The sequence below is a fragment of the Bos javanicus genome, chromosome 1, assembly GCF_032452875.1.
Source record: "Bos javanicus breed banteng chromosome 1, ARS-OSU_banteng_1.0, whole genome shotgun sequence".
In the NCBI taxonomy this organism is placed as follows: domain Eukaryota; kingdom Metazoa; phylum Chordata; class Mammalia; order Artiodactyla; family Bovidae; genus Bos; species Bos javanicus.
Genome location: NC_083868.1, coordinates 121787280 through 121807743, shown reverse-complemented (window position 1 = coordinate 121807743; position 20464 = coordinate 121787280).

The window sequence follows — 20464 nt, the reverse complement described above, 5'->3', positions numbered from 1 at the left end:
GTACAGTAGTTTGATCATTCTTTGTCATTACCTTTCTTTGGGATTGGAATGAATACTGAGCTTTTCCAGTACTATGGCCATTGCTGAATTTTCCACATTTGCTGACGTATTGAGTGCAGCACTTTAAGAGCATCATCTTTTAGGATTTGAAATAGCTCGGCTGGAACTCCATCACCTCCACTAGCTTTGTTTGTAGTACCTAGTGAATGTACAAGTAAACCCTATTTTATTGGAATAAATGATTCTCTAACCCATTTATAATGGGAACAGCAATGTACATATAAAGAATAATAAAATTGTTTTACTTCCCACAGTAGTCATAAGACATTGTAATATTGTATTTATTTGAGAATCAATCACCATACGTCTTCTTTTTCCCTTCAGTTTTTTTCTTTTCTTTTATATCTTTTTTTTCCCTGCCATTATAAATACATTACAGGTACAATGTCTCATTATGTCATCCCAGTCTAACTTGATAGATCCAAGAGATATTTCAGATTATAAAATAACAGTGTTTAAGTAATATTCTATGTGACTCTGTACTTTGACAACTCCCAAGTTTTTTTTTTTTTTTTCTTTTTTGAGTATAGTTGCTTTACATTGTTGTATTAGTTTCTGCTGTACAACAGCATAAGTCAGCAATATGTATACACATATCACATCCCTTTTTATAATTAATGCATGATTTTTCATATGTTATATTTTACCCTAGTATTCATTTTTGAAAATGTATATTATCCATAATATAAAGAAGTATAATAATTCTTTTATACATTTGATTCATGTAATAGATGCATAGTTCATTAACAATGGTTATTAAAATGACTGTACGGTAAGAAGAGAATATACTCATTTCCTGTAGGCTGAAACATTTTTATACTTATTTGTTGGATTTGACATTTGTTTCAGAAATAATAACATTAAAATCTAAGAGAAGAACTAGCAGTTTGTCAGTTGCTTGATGGATTATTTACATGGATTATGCATTTATAATTTATTCTTTTATGATCTATGAAATAGCACAGAACAAAATTGAACCTTTTTTTTTTTTTTTTGCAAATATGTCTCATAATGTTTTCCAAACTGTGTCAGACAAGAATGTATCTGATTCTTTGTGACCCCAAGGACTGTAGTCCACCAGGCTCCTCTGTCCATAGAATTTTCCAGGCAAGAATACTGGAGTGGCTTGCTATCTCCAACTCCAGTCGATCTTCCTGACTCAGGGAGCAAACCTGTCTCTTCTATCTCCTGCATTGGCAGGCAGTTTCTTTAAAACTGTGCCACCTGGAAAGCTCCTCACATTCATTAAGGACATGTAAACAAAATTTTCAGAATTGATGGTACATTTTGATTATGTATAACCTGTATGTCTTTGCATGTTTTTTGTTTTTTCCTTTTTTGGTTAACGGCATCTTTATTGCTGTTATTTTCCTTCATCTGAGATGGAAAAGATTTGCTAAAGTTTGTTAATTATGCTCCTTAGTAGTAATTCCAATAGACATTTGCTGGGATGGGAGCTCAAACTCTTATATGGAAAATTCGTATTTTTTTTCAGATTATGATCCTAAATCACAAGGGTCCCAGGAATGTAGTAATATGTTATTTTCCAAGAGTTCTTTCATTTGTAATAGCCTCTTCTTATTCAATGGATATATTAATTTTTCAAATTCCTCAATATATACTGGAGTTTTGTTTTTAAGAGTTCTCTGTTCTTTACTTCCATTTGTTTCTGTTTGGTCTGTAATTTATTTATTGATTTTCTGTTTCCCATATATTTGGTGGCCCTTAGTTCATTCATAATCAAGAATAGAAGACTGGTGACTGTTACCATTTCCCTCTGCTCTTTTATGCTTGTTTCTCTGCTAGCTTTCTCCCAGCAGTACAACTTGGTATGAGCTCAGGTATGAAGAATGCTTGTTATCTTTAGGGTGAGTAGATGAGGAAACCACTCTTTGGATGCTAAAAAGGGGAGATATTTACTCTGTAGCAGTGGAGACAATTCCAGCATCATTAGAAACCTTATGCTCATACTGTTAACTAAATTCTTTAAGAGCTATTTTGGATGCCTGGGAGTATAATGTTGGGTTTCTGTGCTCAGTGTGTGGGGAGAAAAGGAAGAGGTTAGGGTGAGTCAGTGTGGAGTCCCAGACCACTTTAGTATTTCAGTAGATAGACTTTCAATTAACTCTCTTTTTAAACATTCTTCCTACTCCCACCTTGCATGACACTGCTGTTTGTGATCCAGGTGCCTCCCTTTTCGCCATTATAAACCATTCATATATACTGGGCTGCCTTTTGCTGGATCTATTTTTTTCATTAATATCTTCACTTACTATAATTTTCTTAGAGATTTAGGAGTAAGGAGAGAGAAGTTTTTACTTTTAGTTGTTTTTAACTGAAAGAGACAATTTGAGACACTTGCTTTAAGAAGTCAGTCTCTTTTGCTGTCTCATACACAGGGTTATTGTTACCATCTTTCTAAATTCCATATATATGCGTTAGTATACTGTATTGGTGTTTTTCTTTCTGGCTTACTTCACTCTGTATAATAGGCTCCAGTTTCATCCACCTCATTAGAACTGATTCAAATGTATTCTTTTTAATGGCTGAGTAATACTCCATTGTGTATATGTACCACAGCTTTCTTATCCATTCATCTGCTGATGGGCATCTAGGTTGCTTCCATGTCCTGGCTATTATAAACAGTGCTGCGATGAACATTGGGGTACACGTGTCTCTTTCCCTTCTGGTTTCCTTGGTGTGTATGCCCAGCAGTGGGATTGCTGGATCATAAGGCAGTTCTATTTCCAGTTTTTTAAGGAATCTCCACATTGTTCTCCATAGTGGCTGTACTAGTTTGCATATTTCAATATTTGGCAAAACTAATACAATATTGTAAAGTTTAAAAATAAAATAAAATTAAAAAAAAATTTTTTTTAATTAAAAAAAAAAAAAAGAAGTCAGTCTCAGTTATATAGAGAGAAGATTGTAGGGAGCAGAGCTTTGTGCCAGGAATATAAGTGAGCAGGTTCAGAAATAAGATAGTGCCAGTAGAAAGGAGATGGAGAGAAGTAAGAGGTAAAAAGAAGACAAAATTCATAACATTTGATGATTAGTTCATCATTGGTAGTTGTGAATACACAGGAAGAAATAATTTCTTCATTTTTCATGACCAATAAGCATAATTTTAATATAAAAGCAATATGTAGAACTCCAGGCCACATGTCTTATAAGAATAATAGATTTATTCACCTGTTTTTGGTGTATTATTTTTGATGTATTATTCTCTGGGCCTTGCTTATATAATTTTTCATAATACTTCTGCAGCATAATAAAATACTTCCTGGCCACTTAAGGCCTGACATTGCCATCTTCTTCCAGATCCTTGTGATTGCTATTATTTGCTCTATTAATTTCAAGTCATTTTTATTACATTGAATTTTTAAAAATTTTAATTTCACTTTCTCTATATCTTTTTTTCATCATGCTCAAATGCACTAAATTAGGACCCTTAATGAAATTCACATAATACTATTTCTCTAAGGCCTAATAATATTTGAAAGCCTAAATCCAAAGAAAATAACTAAATTCACTGTGGCATTTTAACTCACTGTAGCATTGAGAATGGTTAAATACTACACACCTCATAGAAATGTCTTCTCTCTTAATTTCTTTATCATAGCATCTGAAGGCTTCCTTCCATTTTTGATACTTTTTCTCTTTTCACACAGTATATTTTTAGTGGGTTAAATCATTCACTCATGGCTTCAATTCCTAAATTAAAACTTTTAAGCTAAAGCTCTCTCCTGATAGTACCTACCAAATGTCTTCACTTTGATGTATCATTAGCACCTCAAAACCAGTCCAGTAAGAGATGAACTTCCTTTCCCAGTTTATCTTCTGACTACATTTTTGTATGGGTAAAAAATAAGCTGGTATTAAAAAGACTATAGTGTGTATTAATGATAAATTAGATACCAACTGATTTCAGAGTGTAAATTTTGTCCTATTAAGTATTTTAACAGAAGGGTATTTATTCTTTCCCATGTTGAGTACTCATGTCCATTGATGCTATGTCAAATCTGATTGCTACTGAATTATGTAAAGGGAAATATTAACAGGGTGGAATTTTAAAATATTGGGTAGTATCATAAAGCCCAAAAATCTGGTACATGTGTATAAGCTGGACATTATGACAAAAAAAAAAATCAGTGGAATAAATAGGAATGCATAAAAGATGGACTCCTTTGGAACACAGTTGAAAAGATTGGAAGTAGTCATTAAAAAAAAAAAGTCATTACTTTTCTTAATTTTATTAAAAATAAAAATGTCACATATGTTACCTCATGCGCAAATCTGGATAATTGTTTTTCAAGGTAGTTTCATTTTAACCATATGAGGGTGCTGCGTGTGTAGATATGGAAGATGTTTATTGTCCAAGCATTTCAGAAATTTATAAAATAATAATTTATTCCGTTTTTATGCCTAGTCCAGCTCTAAACTAATCACTATTAAAATTTTGGAATATATTCTAGACTTTTAAATTTAAGAATATCCTGTATAGTTTATATGCAATTTTTTTTTTTACCAAAAGATGAATCATAGTTCTGCATACTTTTGCAAAATAACTTTTCCTCTTTCTATATTAAAGATATTTTCCATCCTCCCTCCACATCTCCTGCTTCAGTCTCCTGTCTCCTATGTAAATGGCTATCAATCTTTGTAATTTTGGGAAAACTCTATTTTATTTGTGAACAAATATTTATTAGCCAATATATCATTGGTGAATGGTTAGAATGTCTCCATTTATTTTATTGTGAATATTAAGACAGTTTTGCAACTAACACCATGGTACATATATCTTTGAAATCGTTTGCAGTTATTTAGCTTATCTATAGAATAAATTTCAAGAAAACAAAGCTGCTTGCTTAACTAATATCTACATTAAAATTTTTTTTTACTTGGTACCAGATTTTTTCTCCTGATTAATATTAATCTACTGTTTCACTGAGAGTGTATAAAAAGTGCTACTTTCTGGAGCATTTGATAACAATGGATAATTTAAACTTCTGAATCTTCTATAATCTGATTCCATTCTTTAATAGACTGAATAGTAAATGATTGCTTTTACTCCCCACTAATATTTTCTTTTAAATGAATTGTATGTTCATTGTTTTGCCTTTGTTTTTTTTTTTTTTAATTGACATATATTGGTAGAAGATCTTTCCTCATTGTAAATAAGTACTATCTGTGTCTTCTCTTATGTTGCAACTTTTTTTCCCCTTTGTCTTAATTTGTGTTCTATTTGTGTTTTGTAAAACATAAAATTTTAATCTTCCAAAATTTCATGGTTTTATTTTGTGTCTAAAGGTCTATTTGTGAGTAACTTCAAATCATATTTTAATTTTTCTAAATGGATATATCATATAGCAATATTTTCAACTTCCTGTTATAGTCTACCTAAATACTTGTGCCTTAAGCTATAAATGATCTTATAAGCACAATAATAATCTCACTGAAGAATTTTAGAGATAGATACTATGAGTTACATCATATCATTAAAGACCTATTTTTTTTTTTTCTATTATCTGAGTTGCCATCCTTAGACTATTGACTTGCTGACTCATTAAGATTGCTGCAATATTTCTAGGCATCATATCTTGTTCCAAAAAGGAAGAAGTGGGCCAAAAAGTAGTCAGTCACATTTGCCCTTGTTAATAGAACAGCAGATAATTTACCAGAAGCCCTAAAAAACTTCTAGTTATGCTTCACTGACAAGATCTGATTTACAGGGGGACTCCTAGATACAAAGAAGTCGAGAGAACAATTTGTTTTAGAATTGACATAGGTCTATAATATGGAGTGATATTCTGCTTGTTGTGCTTTTAAAGATATATCCAAAAACATTTTATATTACTTTTATAATTGCATGCTCCTGCTTCTGCTAGAGCAAATAGAAAATTTAACATCTTGTATTTTTCTCTCTTCTCTTTCTCTTTTTATCCACAGTCTACATGTAATTATTTTCAATTTTACAAAAAGTGGTCATAATTCTGCATACTGCTGCCAAGTAATTTGATTTCCCTTTACCTACTACAATATGCTTATTTTCTTTCTTGTGTGTACATTTGTTGTTGTTGTTCAATTGCTCACTCATATCTGACTCTTTGTGACCCCATGGACTCTGCAGCACACCAAGATTCCCTGTCCTTCACCATCTCCCAGAGTTTGCTCAAACTCATGTCCATAGAGTCGGTGATGCCATCCAGCCATCTCATCTTCTGTCATCCCCTTCTCCTGCCTTCAGTGTTCCCAGCATCAGGGTCTTTTCCAATGAGTCAGCTCTTTGCTGAATATTCTAGTGAATATTCAGGATTGATCTCCCTTAAGATTGACTGGTTTGATCTCCTTGTAGTCCAAGGGATTCTCTATAGTCTTCTCCAACACCACATTTCAAAAGCATCACTTCTTTAGCACTCAACCTTCTATATGGTCCAACTCTCACATCCATACATGACTACTGTTAAAACCATAGCTTTGACTATATGGACCTTTGTTGGCAAAGTAATGTATGCTTTTTAATACCCTGTCTAGGTTGGTCATAGCTTTTCTTCCAGGGAGCAAGTGTCTTTTAATTTTGTGGCTGCAGCTGCTGTCTGCAGTGATTTGGGAGTCCAGGAAAATAAAATCTGTCACTGTTTTCTTTGTTTCCTCGTCTATTTGCCATGAACTGATGGGACCGGATGCCATGCTCTTAGTTTTTTTCATGTTGAGTTTTAAACCAGATTTTTCACTCTCCTCTTTCGCTTTCATCAAGAGGCTCTTTAGTTCCCCTTTGCTTTCTGCCATCAGGGTGATGTCATCTGCATATCTGAGGTTGTTGATACTTCTCCTGGCAATCTTGATTCCAACTGTGCTTCCTCCAGACCAGTGTTTCTCATGATGTACTCTGCATATAAGCTAAATAAGCAGGGTGACAATATACAGCCTTGACATACTAATTTCCCAACTTGGAACTTGTCCATTGTTCCATATCTGGTTCTGTTGCTCCTTGATCTGCATAAAGGTATCTCAGGAGCCAGGTCAGGTGGTCTGGTATTCTCATCTCTTTAAGAATTTTCCACAGTTTGTTGTGATTCACACAGTCAAAGGCTTTAGTGTAGTCAGTGAGCCAGAAGTAGATATTTTTCTGGAATTCTCTTGCTTTTCTATGATCCAACGGATATTGGCAATTTGATCTCTGGTTCCTCTGCCTTTTCTAAATCCAGCTTACACATATGGAAGTTCTCGGTTTACATACTGTTGAAGCCCTTCTTAGAGGATTTTGAGCATTACCTTGCTAGCATGTGAAATGAGTACAATTGTGTGGTCATTTCAACATTCTTTGGCATTGCCTTACTTTGGGACTGGAATAAAAACTGACATTTTCCAGTCCTGTGTCTAACCATATATCTATGTATTCTCTCTATTTTTATCTAAATTACAATATAATTTTAAGAAAAGAGAATACTATGTGATATATGAAACATAATTTATTAGTTTACTCATCATCATTGAGTATTTCACATATTTATTAATAGTCTTTTGTGTCAACTATGATGAAAAGACTTGTAGACATGAAGTAGAAAAAAAGTCATTTTTCTATTCACTTTCTATAACTTCAGCGTATGGAGGTTGTACCTGGTCATATACAAATTACACAGCTGAAACTCTTGGTTTTCTATTGAGGCTCTCTGTGGAAGTTCTTTAAAATGCTCTTAAGAATTCTACAACTGTATAGGTGTTATTGATGTTTAGTCAATAAGTTGTGTCTGACTCTGTGACCCCATGGACTGTAGCCCACCAGGTTCCTCTGTCCATGGGATTTCCCAGGCAAGAATACTGGAATGGGTTGCCATTTACTCCAAGTTTCTTCCCAACCCGTGGATCAAATCTGCATCTGCTGCATTGGTAGGGTCAGTCTTTACCACTGAGCCAACAAGGATAGATAATACCACTTTTGTCATTATGATTTTGCAGTCAGTCGGTACTTTGGAAACATGGGTTAAAGATAGTAGGCTGAGGGTCTGCATAAGGATCCCCAAGGGACATGAATGGGCTTGTGATATAAAGGGCTTAGACTGCCAGGAAGTTTATAAAGAAAATCAGAGCCAAATTACTGAAATTTTGAATGCTAAATTTGGGATCTGGACTTAAAAATAAATCTTATATTACTTTGTCAGCACTGAATATGAAATTGTTTACAGTAATAGGTGAGCATTTATATTACTGGAAATATTGGTAACAAAGAATACAGTGGCCCAGGGACACTTCTAGGAATTTTGACTTCATTGATCATAAATGAGGCCTCTGCATTGGTACTTTAAAACATCTGTCTACACTGAACATTCAGCCTGAATTGAAGATGACCAATACAGGATACAGTTGATTCTCTATATTTTACATTTTATTTCCTTTACTTTTGTTCCTCTTTCTGTCACCATTCTTTATAAAATATTAATTACAGTTTTTGAATTCCTGTCATTTTATCATCTTAAACCCTGTTTTAAATGGTGGGATGTTCTCCATGATCAGAACTACTCACCCTTGCTTGATGACCTGGAATCAGCAATTCTGGAAGTGTTTGACTCCATGTATATGCCATGGCTTTGCCTATATATTATCTGTGAAGATGATCAAGGTACAACATACGAATGACCACAGGGAAGAGATTTCTTGAATGATTCTGAATAATTTTAGTTCTTTTAAGTGAGAAATAGCAAATCAGATTTGAGGATCTATTTTTAATTATATGCTTAATCTTTAGGGATGCCTATAATTAATTATTTGATAACACACTGTTAATCAATTTTCTTGGAAAAATAGGATTATGTACATTCACTGAATTGGTCGAAATTGTGAAATTGTATTTGGTCTGGTGATCAAAAATAGTAATTACTGAACATTTATGTTGTGTATACTGCAACCCCTCCAACATACAAAAGCAGCATATTTCTTTTCCAGATTACAGGATGAACAGAGTGAATATTCAGTAGACGTTTGTGCTTCTATAAATCTGGTGTAGCTTAGCAGAGCTGATAATGTGAAGTGTTACTGCCACCTGCAGCTTGAAAGACATTAAAAGTGTGTGTTACCTTTATGTATATAAATGGATTTTGAAGAACTTGCTTACTTAAGTAAGAATTGTTTAATTTCTCCATTAGTCTTTCTATGTATTTTCAACTGCTAGCTTTCAACGTTACTTAAAATTGTAGTATATTTTACATTACAAACTACTTGTGAATACAGTATAGGTGCCAGAACGATTCCTGAGATTTATTGATTATTTGATTATGCTAAAATTAATTTTTTTAAAAAGAATTAAATGGCAGACTAAAATGGCCTTTATGATGCATTGGGGCTTTATAATGCAAGAGATCTGGGTTTGATTTCTGGGTCAGGAAGATTCCCTGGAGAAAGAAATGGCAACCCACTCCAGTATTCTTGCCTGGAGAACTCCATAGAAGGGGAGCCTGGCAGACTCCAGTCCATGGGGTCACAAAGAATCGGACTCAAGTGAGCAACTTTCACTTCACTTCATTGTGATGTATTGACACTAGGAAATATTTTCTGACTCTTATGTTTGAAAAAGTTTGTTTTGAAAATTCATGCATAGAATTTAAACTTTTTTTCAAGAAATTTTTTTTTCAGGTTTACCCGTTACCCTCTTAATCTGTTACTTAGACTAGTAACCAGAGGCATGCACAAAAATGACGTCAGAGATATGTTGTCAATGGATAAAAGATTTTAAGTTGTTGTTTATATTTGTTTTCCAAATAGAGATAGTGCATGGTGTTGATGAGAATATTATTTATTCAGGTCCTAATGGGATGAGGATACTTCTGTCCTAGGTTTCTGAATCCTCATCCTGTGTATTTTAAAACTTCTCCTCTTGTCATTTCTTGTCCATTCATATTCTCATTATAGAAGGTAGAGAGAAGGCTAACAAATCTGTAAAATTTGGCAAGTTACTTAAATTTCCTGAGCATTGTTCTCTTCCTCTGTGCTTTTGAGTTTATAATAATCACTTTTCTACATTGCATTGAAATTAGATGAGAATCATATGTGACAAATCTAGCACAATGTGTGAAACATGCCTATTAATATTAGCTTTTATATATTCATAAGACAAATTGTTTCATCATGTTTTGTTTTAGGCAAAATGCCATACTTTCATATTTGAAATCTCCTATTTCTATTGTAACTGAACTAAAACCAAATATTTATAATTAAATGGAAAATGAATTTTCAATTATTTTGATAATAATATATATTAGCAGATGGTCATAAAATAGTGGCTCAGTCAGCAAGACATAATCTGATTTTGCTCCTTTTCTTAAGGAGATTTTAATTATTTTTTTTCTCAAAAAGAAATCGGATTCCTTAAGCTATTTAAATCTGTGACATCTAAATTTAACACCTGGTAGGTGGATGAACTATCATACATGTCACCATGGACAACGTTCACTTGTTTTCATGGCAAAAGCATAAGAAATAGGCAAAATCTATTTGCATTTAGAAAATTTTTATTTAGAAAAAAAAGCCCTTTTCTTTTTAAGTTAATCTGCAGATTCCAAAGCAAAATCTTAGGATAAAGGACAGGATCATCATTGATATAAAGAAAAAATTGCTGAACTTGAGAACTCAAATTATTGTATTTCTTCCCTCTAATTTTAATAATGCAAAATCATTACAGAACTGAGGAAGAGTAAATTATTAAGTATTAAAATTTTATGTAAATTTGAAGACTCAAATTATAAGCAAGAATTTCTTTCCACTAATTTTAACAATTAAAGATTATAACAGAACTGAAAAATACCAGAGTAAATTGTGAAGTATTAAAATATTATGTTGTTTCCTAGGTTATTCTTATTCTGATTAAAAAAATACACCAAATCTAAAATAAATATATATAAACCTCTAATTAAGGTTCCAGTGAATCGGAATTTCAGTGAACTACTGCATTGTCCGGGCTACACTCTGATTCTTCGGATTATCTATCAAAACCTTGTAGGGAAATAGAGATGATTTGTCTGATGAGTTTTACCTTCTTTCCTGCAGGATATTATGAATAGGGAAGAATATTCAAGGTTTTTATTTGTTTTGTTTTTCCCCATATCTGTTGATTCACTCAGACTCAGTTTCTGAGTTCAATCTAGCATCTAGATAATTCTTCACAGTCCTTAGATGATGCTTTAGTCAAGAATAGACATAGAACATACATCTGCTGCTGCTGCTGCTAAGTCACTTCAGTCGTGTCTGACTCTGTGTGACCCCATAGATGGCAGCCACCAGGCTCCCCCGTCCCTGGCATTCTCCAGGCAAGAACACTGGAGTGGGTTGCCATTTCCTTCTCCAATGCATGAAAGTGAGAAGTGAAAGTGAAGTCGTTCAGTCATGTCCCACTCTGAGCGACCCCATGGACTGCAGCCTACCAGGCTCCTCCGTCCATGGGATTTTCCAGGCAAGAGTACTGGAGTGGGGTGCCATTGCCTTCTCCGGGCCACTTTTCCTACTGTAGCTCAAATTCACCCGCCTCCTCTTTACTTTACTATACTTCAGCTGCTCTGACTTCTGCGTTTCTCAAACTTGTCCAGCAGCCTCTTGACTCACAGCCCCTGCACTTGCTTTTCCATCTACCTGGAACTATTTCCCCAAATATTCATATGAATTTCTGCCTTATTTCCTTTCACTATTCAAATATAACAGCAGTTTCATTTCTATTTCTTTATCTTGAATTATTTTCATGGTTTTGGAAATATAAAGTTTTCACCCTCTTAGGAAATAACTGATTGTTCTTTATAGCAAAAGATGATAATCAGAACTAGGGCAGGAATACCTCAAAGATATTTTGGATTCAGTCCCAACCACTGCAATAAAGCAGTAAAGTGTGTCACACAAATTGTTTGGTTTCCCAGTGCATATAAAATATATGTTTATACCATATTGCAGTCTAATAAATAAGCAACAGCATTATGTCTAATACAACAATGTATATACCTTGATATAAAAATGCATTATTGCTTAATAAAAAAGGCTAACCATCATGTGAGCCTTCAGTGAGCTGTATCTTTTGCTGGTGGAGGGTCTTGCCTCAATGTCAAATGTTATGGACTGATCACGGTGGTGGTTGCTGAAGGCTGGGGTGGCTGTGGCAATTTCTTAAAATTAGGCAACAATGAAGTTTGCCACATCAATCGGCTTTTCCTTTTACAAACTCTGTAGCACACCATGCCATCTGATAACATTTTACCCAGAGTAGAACTGCTTTCAAAATTGGAATCAGTCTTCTCAAACTCTACTGCTGCTGCTCCTTTATCGACCAAGTTGGTGTAATATTCTAAACGCCTTGTCATCATTTCAACAGTCTTCACAGCATCTTCACCAAGAGTAGATTCCATCTCAAGAAACCATTTTCTTTGCTCATCCATGAGAAGCATCATTATGCTCCTCATCTCTTAAAGTCTGATTATGAGATTGGATCAGTGCAATCATGTCTCAAGCTCTATCTACTTCTATTTCTGGTTCTCTTGCTATTTCCACTACATGTGTAGTTAATCATTCCACCGAAATCTTGAACCTCTCCAAGTCATCCATTAGGGTGGGAATTAACTTCATCTAAATTCCTATTAATGTTGATACTTTGACCACTTCTCATGAATCATAAATGTTCTTAATGACTTCTAGAATGGTGAATGCCTTGCAGAAGATTTTTAATTTACTTTGCCCAGATCCTTACACTATCTGTGGCAACTGTAGCCTTCTAAAATGTGTTTCTTAGAGAATGAACTTGAAAACTGAAATGCCTCCTTGATCCATTGGCTACAGAATGGATGTTGTGTGTTAGCAGGCCTGAACACATTAATTTCATTGTTCATCTCCATCAGAGCTCTTGGGTAAGGTGGATTGTCAGTGAGCAATAAAATGCATTGAAAATAATCTTTTTTTTTTTTTTCTGAGTAGTAGGTACAGAATGGATGTTGTGTGTTAGCAGGTCTGAACACATTAATTTCATTGTTCATCTCCATCAGAGCTCTTGGGTGAGGTGGATTGTCAGTGAGCAATAAAACGCATTGGAAATAATCTTTTTTTTTTTTTTTCTGAGTAGTAGGTCTCAACATTGAGCTTAAAATATTTAGTAAACCATGTTGTAAACAGATGTTCTGTCATCCAGGCTTTGTTGTTCCATGCACAGAGAACAGGGTGAGTTGATTTAGCATAAGTCTTAAGAGACATAGACATTTTCAGAAAGTTAACTGAGCATTGGCTTCAACTTACAGTCACCAGTTGCCTTAGTGTCTAACAAGAGTCAGCCTGTCCCTTGAAGCTTTGAGCCAGGCATTGACTCCTCCTCTCCAGTTGTGAAAGTCCTAGATGGCATCTTCTTCCAACAGAAGGCTGTTTCATCAACGCTGAAAACCTATTGTTTAGTGTACCACCTTCATTAATGCTTGTAGCTAGATTTTCTGGATAACTTGTTGCAGCTTCTACATCACCACTTGCTGCTTCACCTTGTGAAGGAAGACAGTTTCTTCCTTTAAACTTCATCAACCAACTTCTGCTAGCTTCAGACTTTTCTTCTGCATCTCCCTCATGTCTCTAAGCCTTCATAGAATTAAAAAAGAATTAAGGCCTTTGCTTTGGCCTGAAGGAATGTTATGGGTGGTTTAATCTATTAACCAGAGCACTAAAACTTTCTCCATTGATATGGCTGTTTTGCTTTCTTATCATTCATGTGTTTAATGGAGCAGCACTTTTAATTTCTTTGAAGAGCTTTTCCTTTGCAGTCACAGCTTTACTAACTGGCCTTAGCTGCCTAGCTTTCAACCTACCTTGGCTTTCCACATGCCTTTCTCACTAAGCTTAATCACTTTTAGTTTTTGATTTAAAGTGAGAGATGTACAACTCTTCCTTTCACTCAAACACTTAGATACCACTGAAGGGTAATTAATTAGCATAATTTCAATATTGTTGTGTCTCATGGTAAAGGGAGACCTGAAGACAGAGAGAGAGATGGGACAAGAGTCTGTCGGCAGTTCAGTCAGAACACAACAGCATTTATCGATTAAATTTGTCGTCTTGTATGGACCCTGTTTGTGGTGCCCCAAACAACTAGCAGAGTAACATCAAAGATCACTAGTCACAGATCATCACAGCAAATATAATAATAATGAAAAAGTTTGTAATATTATGAGAATGAGAAAATGTTGATACAGAGACATAAACTGAGCCAATGCTATTGGAAAAATGACACTAAGAGACTTGTTCAACACGAGGTTGCCACTAACCTTCAATTTGTAAAATATGCAATAAAGTGAAGTGCAATAAAATGAGGTATGCTTGTATTAAACTTGTTTAGTCAATCAGTGACTGATTGTGAAAGTGCACACATTTCTGAAAAGACGTCAGCAACATCCCCTACAATCAAATGTTAAAAATCAGGCTGAAAATCAGATAATCAGTGGCAGCTTCGATCCAGTGAACAGATTTCTGACAGTCAGCCAGTCAGTAGCAGTCTGACTCTGGTAAACATGTTTCCGTAACCGAAGTCAACAATTCCAGCTTATACACACCACACTTTTCCCAAACCTATAAGCTTTCTTCTTTGCTTATAAACTAGCTTATAAGCTCAGTCCTTCCTTGCCTATTGAACATGCAATACATTCAGCTGTGATTACATATTTTTGTTACCCACTGGTTTATTTTCTGTCTGTATTATGATATAAGCTCTAAGAGGGCACAAACTTTGTTGCTTTGTTCTCTAATGCAACTTATTGCTGACATAGGTGCCTAGCACACAGTATGAACTTCACAAATATTTGTTGACTCCATCTTTAGAGTAGAAATAATGGCCACTTAGCATAATATTCCCACTGCCTAATACAGTACCTAGTACACAGAAGTATTCCCATAAAATATTATTTAGATAATTGAATGAATGAATAATTGTACATGTAAGTTTTAAAATATTTGCTAGGGATATCTTCAAAGTAAACGAGAGATTACTCAGATCTCTGTGGGTCCATTTCGTTCTCATAAATTTATCATCTCTCTCTTCAAAAATATTCCAGATGAAAAGATACTCACCTGCCTATTTGACGTTGCCTTTTGGAAGACTTAGAGACATTACAGGTTTAATGTGCTTAAAACTGAACCCATATACTTCTACCACCAAACCAACTCTTCTTCTAATGTTCTCTCTGTTACTATAGGCCAGAAATTCCCCTCTCTCCCTTGAACCTCTATTTTTCAACCCAGCGTCAAGTAAGGGTGATTTTACTTCCCAAATATATCCTGAATCTGCTGACTTCTCTCCCTTTACATGAGTGCCACATTAATCCAAGCTACCATTAGCTGTCATCTGAAGCTGTCATCTGAACTTCTTTAGTAACACTGATTGGTCCATGAGCGTCTTCTCCAGGCCTCTCACCAATCTAATCTTTCATCACTCTACTCTCTCCTTATAAACCCTCATCAGTTGCTTTGCTAATAGGACACAGTCTAAAATTTTCAACATATCCTCTGGACCCCATTTGTTCTCTTCCTTTACCATGTTTCTCTTCACTGTCTGAACTTTAGTCACTGGCCTTTTTCAAGTCACTTGATATTGTCATGCCCTTCACCTCCTCCATAAGAGAATTTTGCAATTTTTGCAACATTCTTCCTCTTGTTCTGACTTATCCTTCACATATTAAATCCACCATCATTCCCTGACCAAGTCACATACCTCCACCTTACTTAGAACCTTGTCTGTCTCCTATGAACTCTTCTCATGTTGGGTATCTAAGTTTTGTTTGTGTCATTATTGGATTAATAGCCATATCTTTAAACTATAATCTTCCTAAGAGAGGGACTCTATTTTTGGCATATAGGAATGAGTAAATAAGTCTGTATTAAATTAATGAAAGAAGAGACAAATGAATCAGTGAATGAATGAATCAATGAATGGGGGGCACTTGAACTTGGTCAAGACTTTCCAAGTATATTTCAGAGTAAACAGAGTTGGAACCTGTGTTCTGAAGCTTAATGGTCCAATAAAAGGCAGTGATGTACAAAGGAAAAACCTTATTTTAGAGCTTCATTCTTTTCATTTAAATTTTCACAGCAAAGCAAGAGTCTCCTTGGTCTTTCATGGGCTGATGTTTGGTGGTAAAGGGAAATGTGGTACATAGAAGACATTTAAAGATCAATTTCATCTTTAACCTTTAATGAAGGAGAGAAAGGATGGGTCCTAATTTGTTGGAGTACACCAAATCCAGGTAAATACTATAGCAGGATTTTATTTAATAGGGTCAGCTTTTTTTATCATTGGGGAGTCTCCCTTAGATGTAGGTATTGTGTCTCTTTTCACTAGTTTTAGGGTTCACTTAAATATTTTTTGGAAAAAAAAAAAACTAAAACAATTTGTTATATTAAAAGGCAGTATTTACAGATTGTGTTTTCTTTCTCCCATTTGTCTTTCTCTCCTGTGAAAGTCTCAACCACTACTGTAGTGACATCAGTTACAAATGTCTTTCACTTTGGAAATCAGAGTAAAGGACAAGAAGAAGCTACGAAAGCATGATCATCTTTCTGGAGAACTTTTGGGACATGGAGGGCAGGGTAGACAGCAGGGAAGATAGGTTCACAGGCAGTCTTCCACATACTGCCTGATTGTCCTTTGTTTCACTTTGTTTAGTTACCTACCCCACCAGTAATTCAGAGCAAGCATAGTGTCTGGCATGAATAAACCAACAGAAAATGGTAGCCATCTTCTCCATTTTATTGGTTACTAAGCATCAGCTTAAAAACTGCCATTTCCATTGTTGTTGTTTAGTCATTAAGTTGTGTCCAAATCTTTTTGCGACCCTGTCAGGCTCCTCTGTCCAATGGATTCTCCAAGCAAGAATATTGGGGTGGGTTTTCATGCCCTCCTCCAGGGGATCTTCCCAACCCAGAGATCAAACCCACATCTCTTAGGTCTCCTGCATTAGCAGGTGGGTTCTTTACCATTGGTGCTACCTGGGAAAGGGAATGGATCCCATTATCTTCTTCAGGATCCTCCTGACCCAAGGATCAAACCCATAGAAAGGGAGTGGATCCCATTTTCTTCTCCAGAGAATCTTCTGACCCATGGATCAAACCTGCTGGGAGCCACCACGGGAGATCCCACCCATGACAAGGTCATGTGGAAGAGATCTGACGAGCAAGGCAGATCAGAACTCGAGGGATTCCCTGGATCTGCTCAAGCATCTACCCCAAAACCAGAATCTGTCTGTCTTACTATTTTGTGCCTTTCACCAACTCTTCTGACATTCAGTTCAGTTCAGTTCAGTCGCTCAGTCGTGTCCGACTCTTTGTGACCCCATGAATCACAGCACACCAGGCCTCCCTGTCCATCACCAACTCCCAGAGTTCACAGGGGGCTATCCCCGACCACCTTTCTCTGGAAAAAGTCAACTTAGGGCTTTAGTTAATAAGTCTCCTGGGCATGATAGAAGTGTTTCAATTAAAACCCCTCTGATGGCTTTCTAGCTTGCCTGACAGGTTTATCCAGACTCTTGCAGCTACACATGTGATCGTTCACAGCCTCCCAACCATGAGAGACACAGGAAGCCTAAAACATTCTAAAAATATAGAGCCTTTCAAAGAGTTAAAAAAGTATTTGAGTAGTGCTGGTGTAAGATTTCATTGTTGAGCCAATGCTTGCTGCCAAGTTCCCATATCCCTTATCCATTGTGCACCTGGGAGTGCATTAGTTAATGTAGTTGGAATGTAAGAAAAACAAGTAGTAGCCTTGGAATTAACCACATCAGACCTTTGAGCTAATTGGTTCTTTCTTTCTTGTAACTCACTGCACCTTTGCTCCGTGAGATGTAACTCTGTTTAGCATTTTCTGAGGATGACATAGATTAGAAATATAAAGAAAAAACACTTCAAGGGAAAATAAGTTTTCTGTTTGAGCAGCCTTTATCAAAAAAGGGTCATAAAATGTCCACAGGCCTCCAAGGCCAGAAGATAATGTACACAACATTGTTTATAGGAAAGGTATGCAGAAAAAATCCTGGTTTCCATAAAGACAAAACAGATGTAATGTTTGGGTTGACTCTGTATGACTTTGCATCTTTCATTTCCCTCTATGTACAAGTCAAGGTATAAAAGTTCCTTTTGAAAATAAAGTTATGGGCCTTGCTCACTGAAGCTTGGTCTCCCCATATCATTCTTTCTTTCCTTTTCTTTCTTTCTCTCTCTGTTCTTCTTTTAGGATGACTCCTTGGAACACAGGAACTTTATTGGCTTTCTGTGTAAACCAAGGAAGATCAAGCCTCTTTCTCTCCCCTTTTACTTTCCTTATTGCCGATGCCGTCATCCTGAGGGTACCCCTGGATCCTGCTGGGGCTGGACCCCAGCACAAACCCATGTCTTGTGCTTCGCAGGCCGATTCTTTACCACTGAGCCACCAGGAAAACTATTAGTTAAAATAGATAAAGAATAATTGGAGAAAATGCTGTGCTTCTCTACTATCACCAGAGCTCTGCAAGGGAGCAGAAGGGAAGTCTGAGGAGGTTCAGAAAGACTGCGTGCCAGCTTCACAGATGTGTGGCTAGCACATAGCAGAGCTAGACTCAGGTGACATCTATCATAGCTCACAGGACTTCTGTTCCCTCCATGACCATGACCACACTGCTCCCAACATGAAGGTGACACCGGTTCTGCTGAAGGAGTGAATGAGACAACTGGCAGAAGGCTGTGTGTGATTTGAAGCATGCTTAGTCTTTGGTTCAGTTCAGTTCAGTTCAGTCACTCAGTTGTGTCTGACTCTTTGTGACCTTATGAACCACAGCACGCCAGGCCTCCCTGTCCATCACCAACTCCCGGAGTCCACCCAAACCCATGTCCATCAAGTCAATGATGCCATCCTACCAATCTCATCCTCTGTTGTCCCCTTCTCCTCCTTCCCTCAATCTTTCCCAGCATCAGGGTCTTTTCAAATGAGTCAGCTCTTTGCATCAGGTGGCCAAAGTATTGGAGTTTCAGCTTCAACATCAGTCCTTCCAATGAACACCCAGGACTGATCTCCCTTAGGATGGACTGGTTGGATCTCCTTGCAGTCCAAGGGACTCTCAAGAGTTTTCTCCAACATCACAGTTCAAAAGCATCAATTCTTTTGCAATCAGCTTTCTTTATAGTCCAATTCTCACATCCATACATGACCACTGGAAAAACCATAGCCTGGACGGACCTTTGTTGGCAAAGTAATGCCTCTGCTTTTTAATATACTCTCTAGGTTGGTCATAACTTTTATTTCCAAGGAGAAAGCATGAAAATAAAAGATTTTCATGGCTGCAGTCACCATCAACAGTGATTTTGGAGCCCCCCAAAATTAGGTCTCTCACTGTTTCCCCATCTATATGCCATGAAGTGATAGGACCAGATGCTGTGATCTTAGTTTTCTGAATGTTGAGCTTTAAGCCAACTTTTTCACTCTCCTCTTTCACTTTCATCAAGAAGCTCTTTAGTTCTTTTTCACTTTCTGCCATAAGGGTGGTGTCATCTGCATATCTGACGTTATTGATATTTCTCCCAGCACTCTTGATTTCAGCTTGTGCGTCCTCCAGCCCAGTGTTTCTCATGATGTACTCTGCATATAAGTTAAATAAGCAGGGTGATCTTCCTCACAAGTTGGTCACTGATGCTGGCTTGAGGCAAATACATAGTTTCTGTATGCCCTTTGGGTTTGGGAGGGAGACTCAGGTAAGGTGCAAAGTAGCATGGGGTCACAAAGTGTTGGACATGACTGAACGACTGAACAACAACAATAAGAAGGATGAATGCTAAAGGAAACTGAACCAGAAAATGGGAGAGACTCTTTTTCTTTCCATCTTACACGACCTAAAGCTCTTAATCCAGAACCCAGAACTAAATAGATAATGTGCGGGCTATTTAGGGAACTTAACTACCATATACAATGTTATATCTAGATGACAGAGTCCAAACAACTAACTTAGTAACAGATGCTTGGAACATATTTCTTTATTAAGTGTTATCAAGAATTTCCCTAAACACCTTTATATGTAGATAGAAATTTGGATCGTATTTGCATAATTATAAAGTAGAGTTTACATGATGTTTTGCTTAGAACAAAATTGTTCCTCATTTTGAGAAAGGGAGAAGGACTGTTACATTCATAAAAAGAAATTTTCCCTTTTTTATGGGCTTTGGAAATGTATGGACAACTAGACTAGAAGTCTGGAAGACTCAAAACATTAAAATGGAAGGTATTAATTGAATTGGCTGTGTTTCCTGACTTCTGTATTTGCTTCATGTAGTAAGGCTTTGTTAGTTTTTGTTTGCTTGTTCTTAAGGCCTGAGGCTGTTTATTTTTCAGAGCCTTAGATTCCTTTTTTGACTGAGCTTTTACTGCAAATAGATAAAGTTCCTGCTC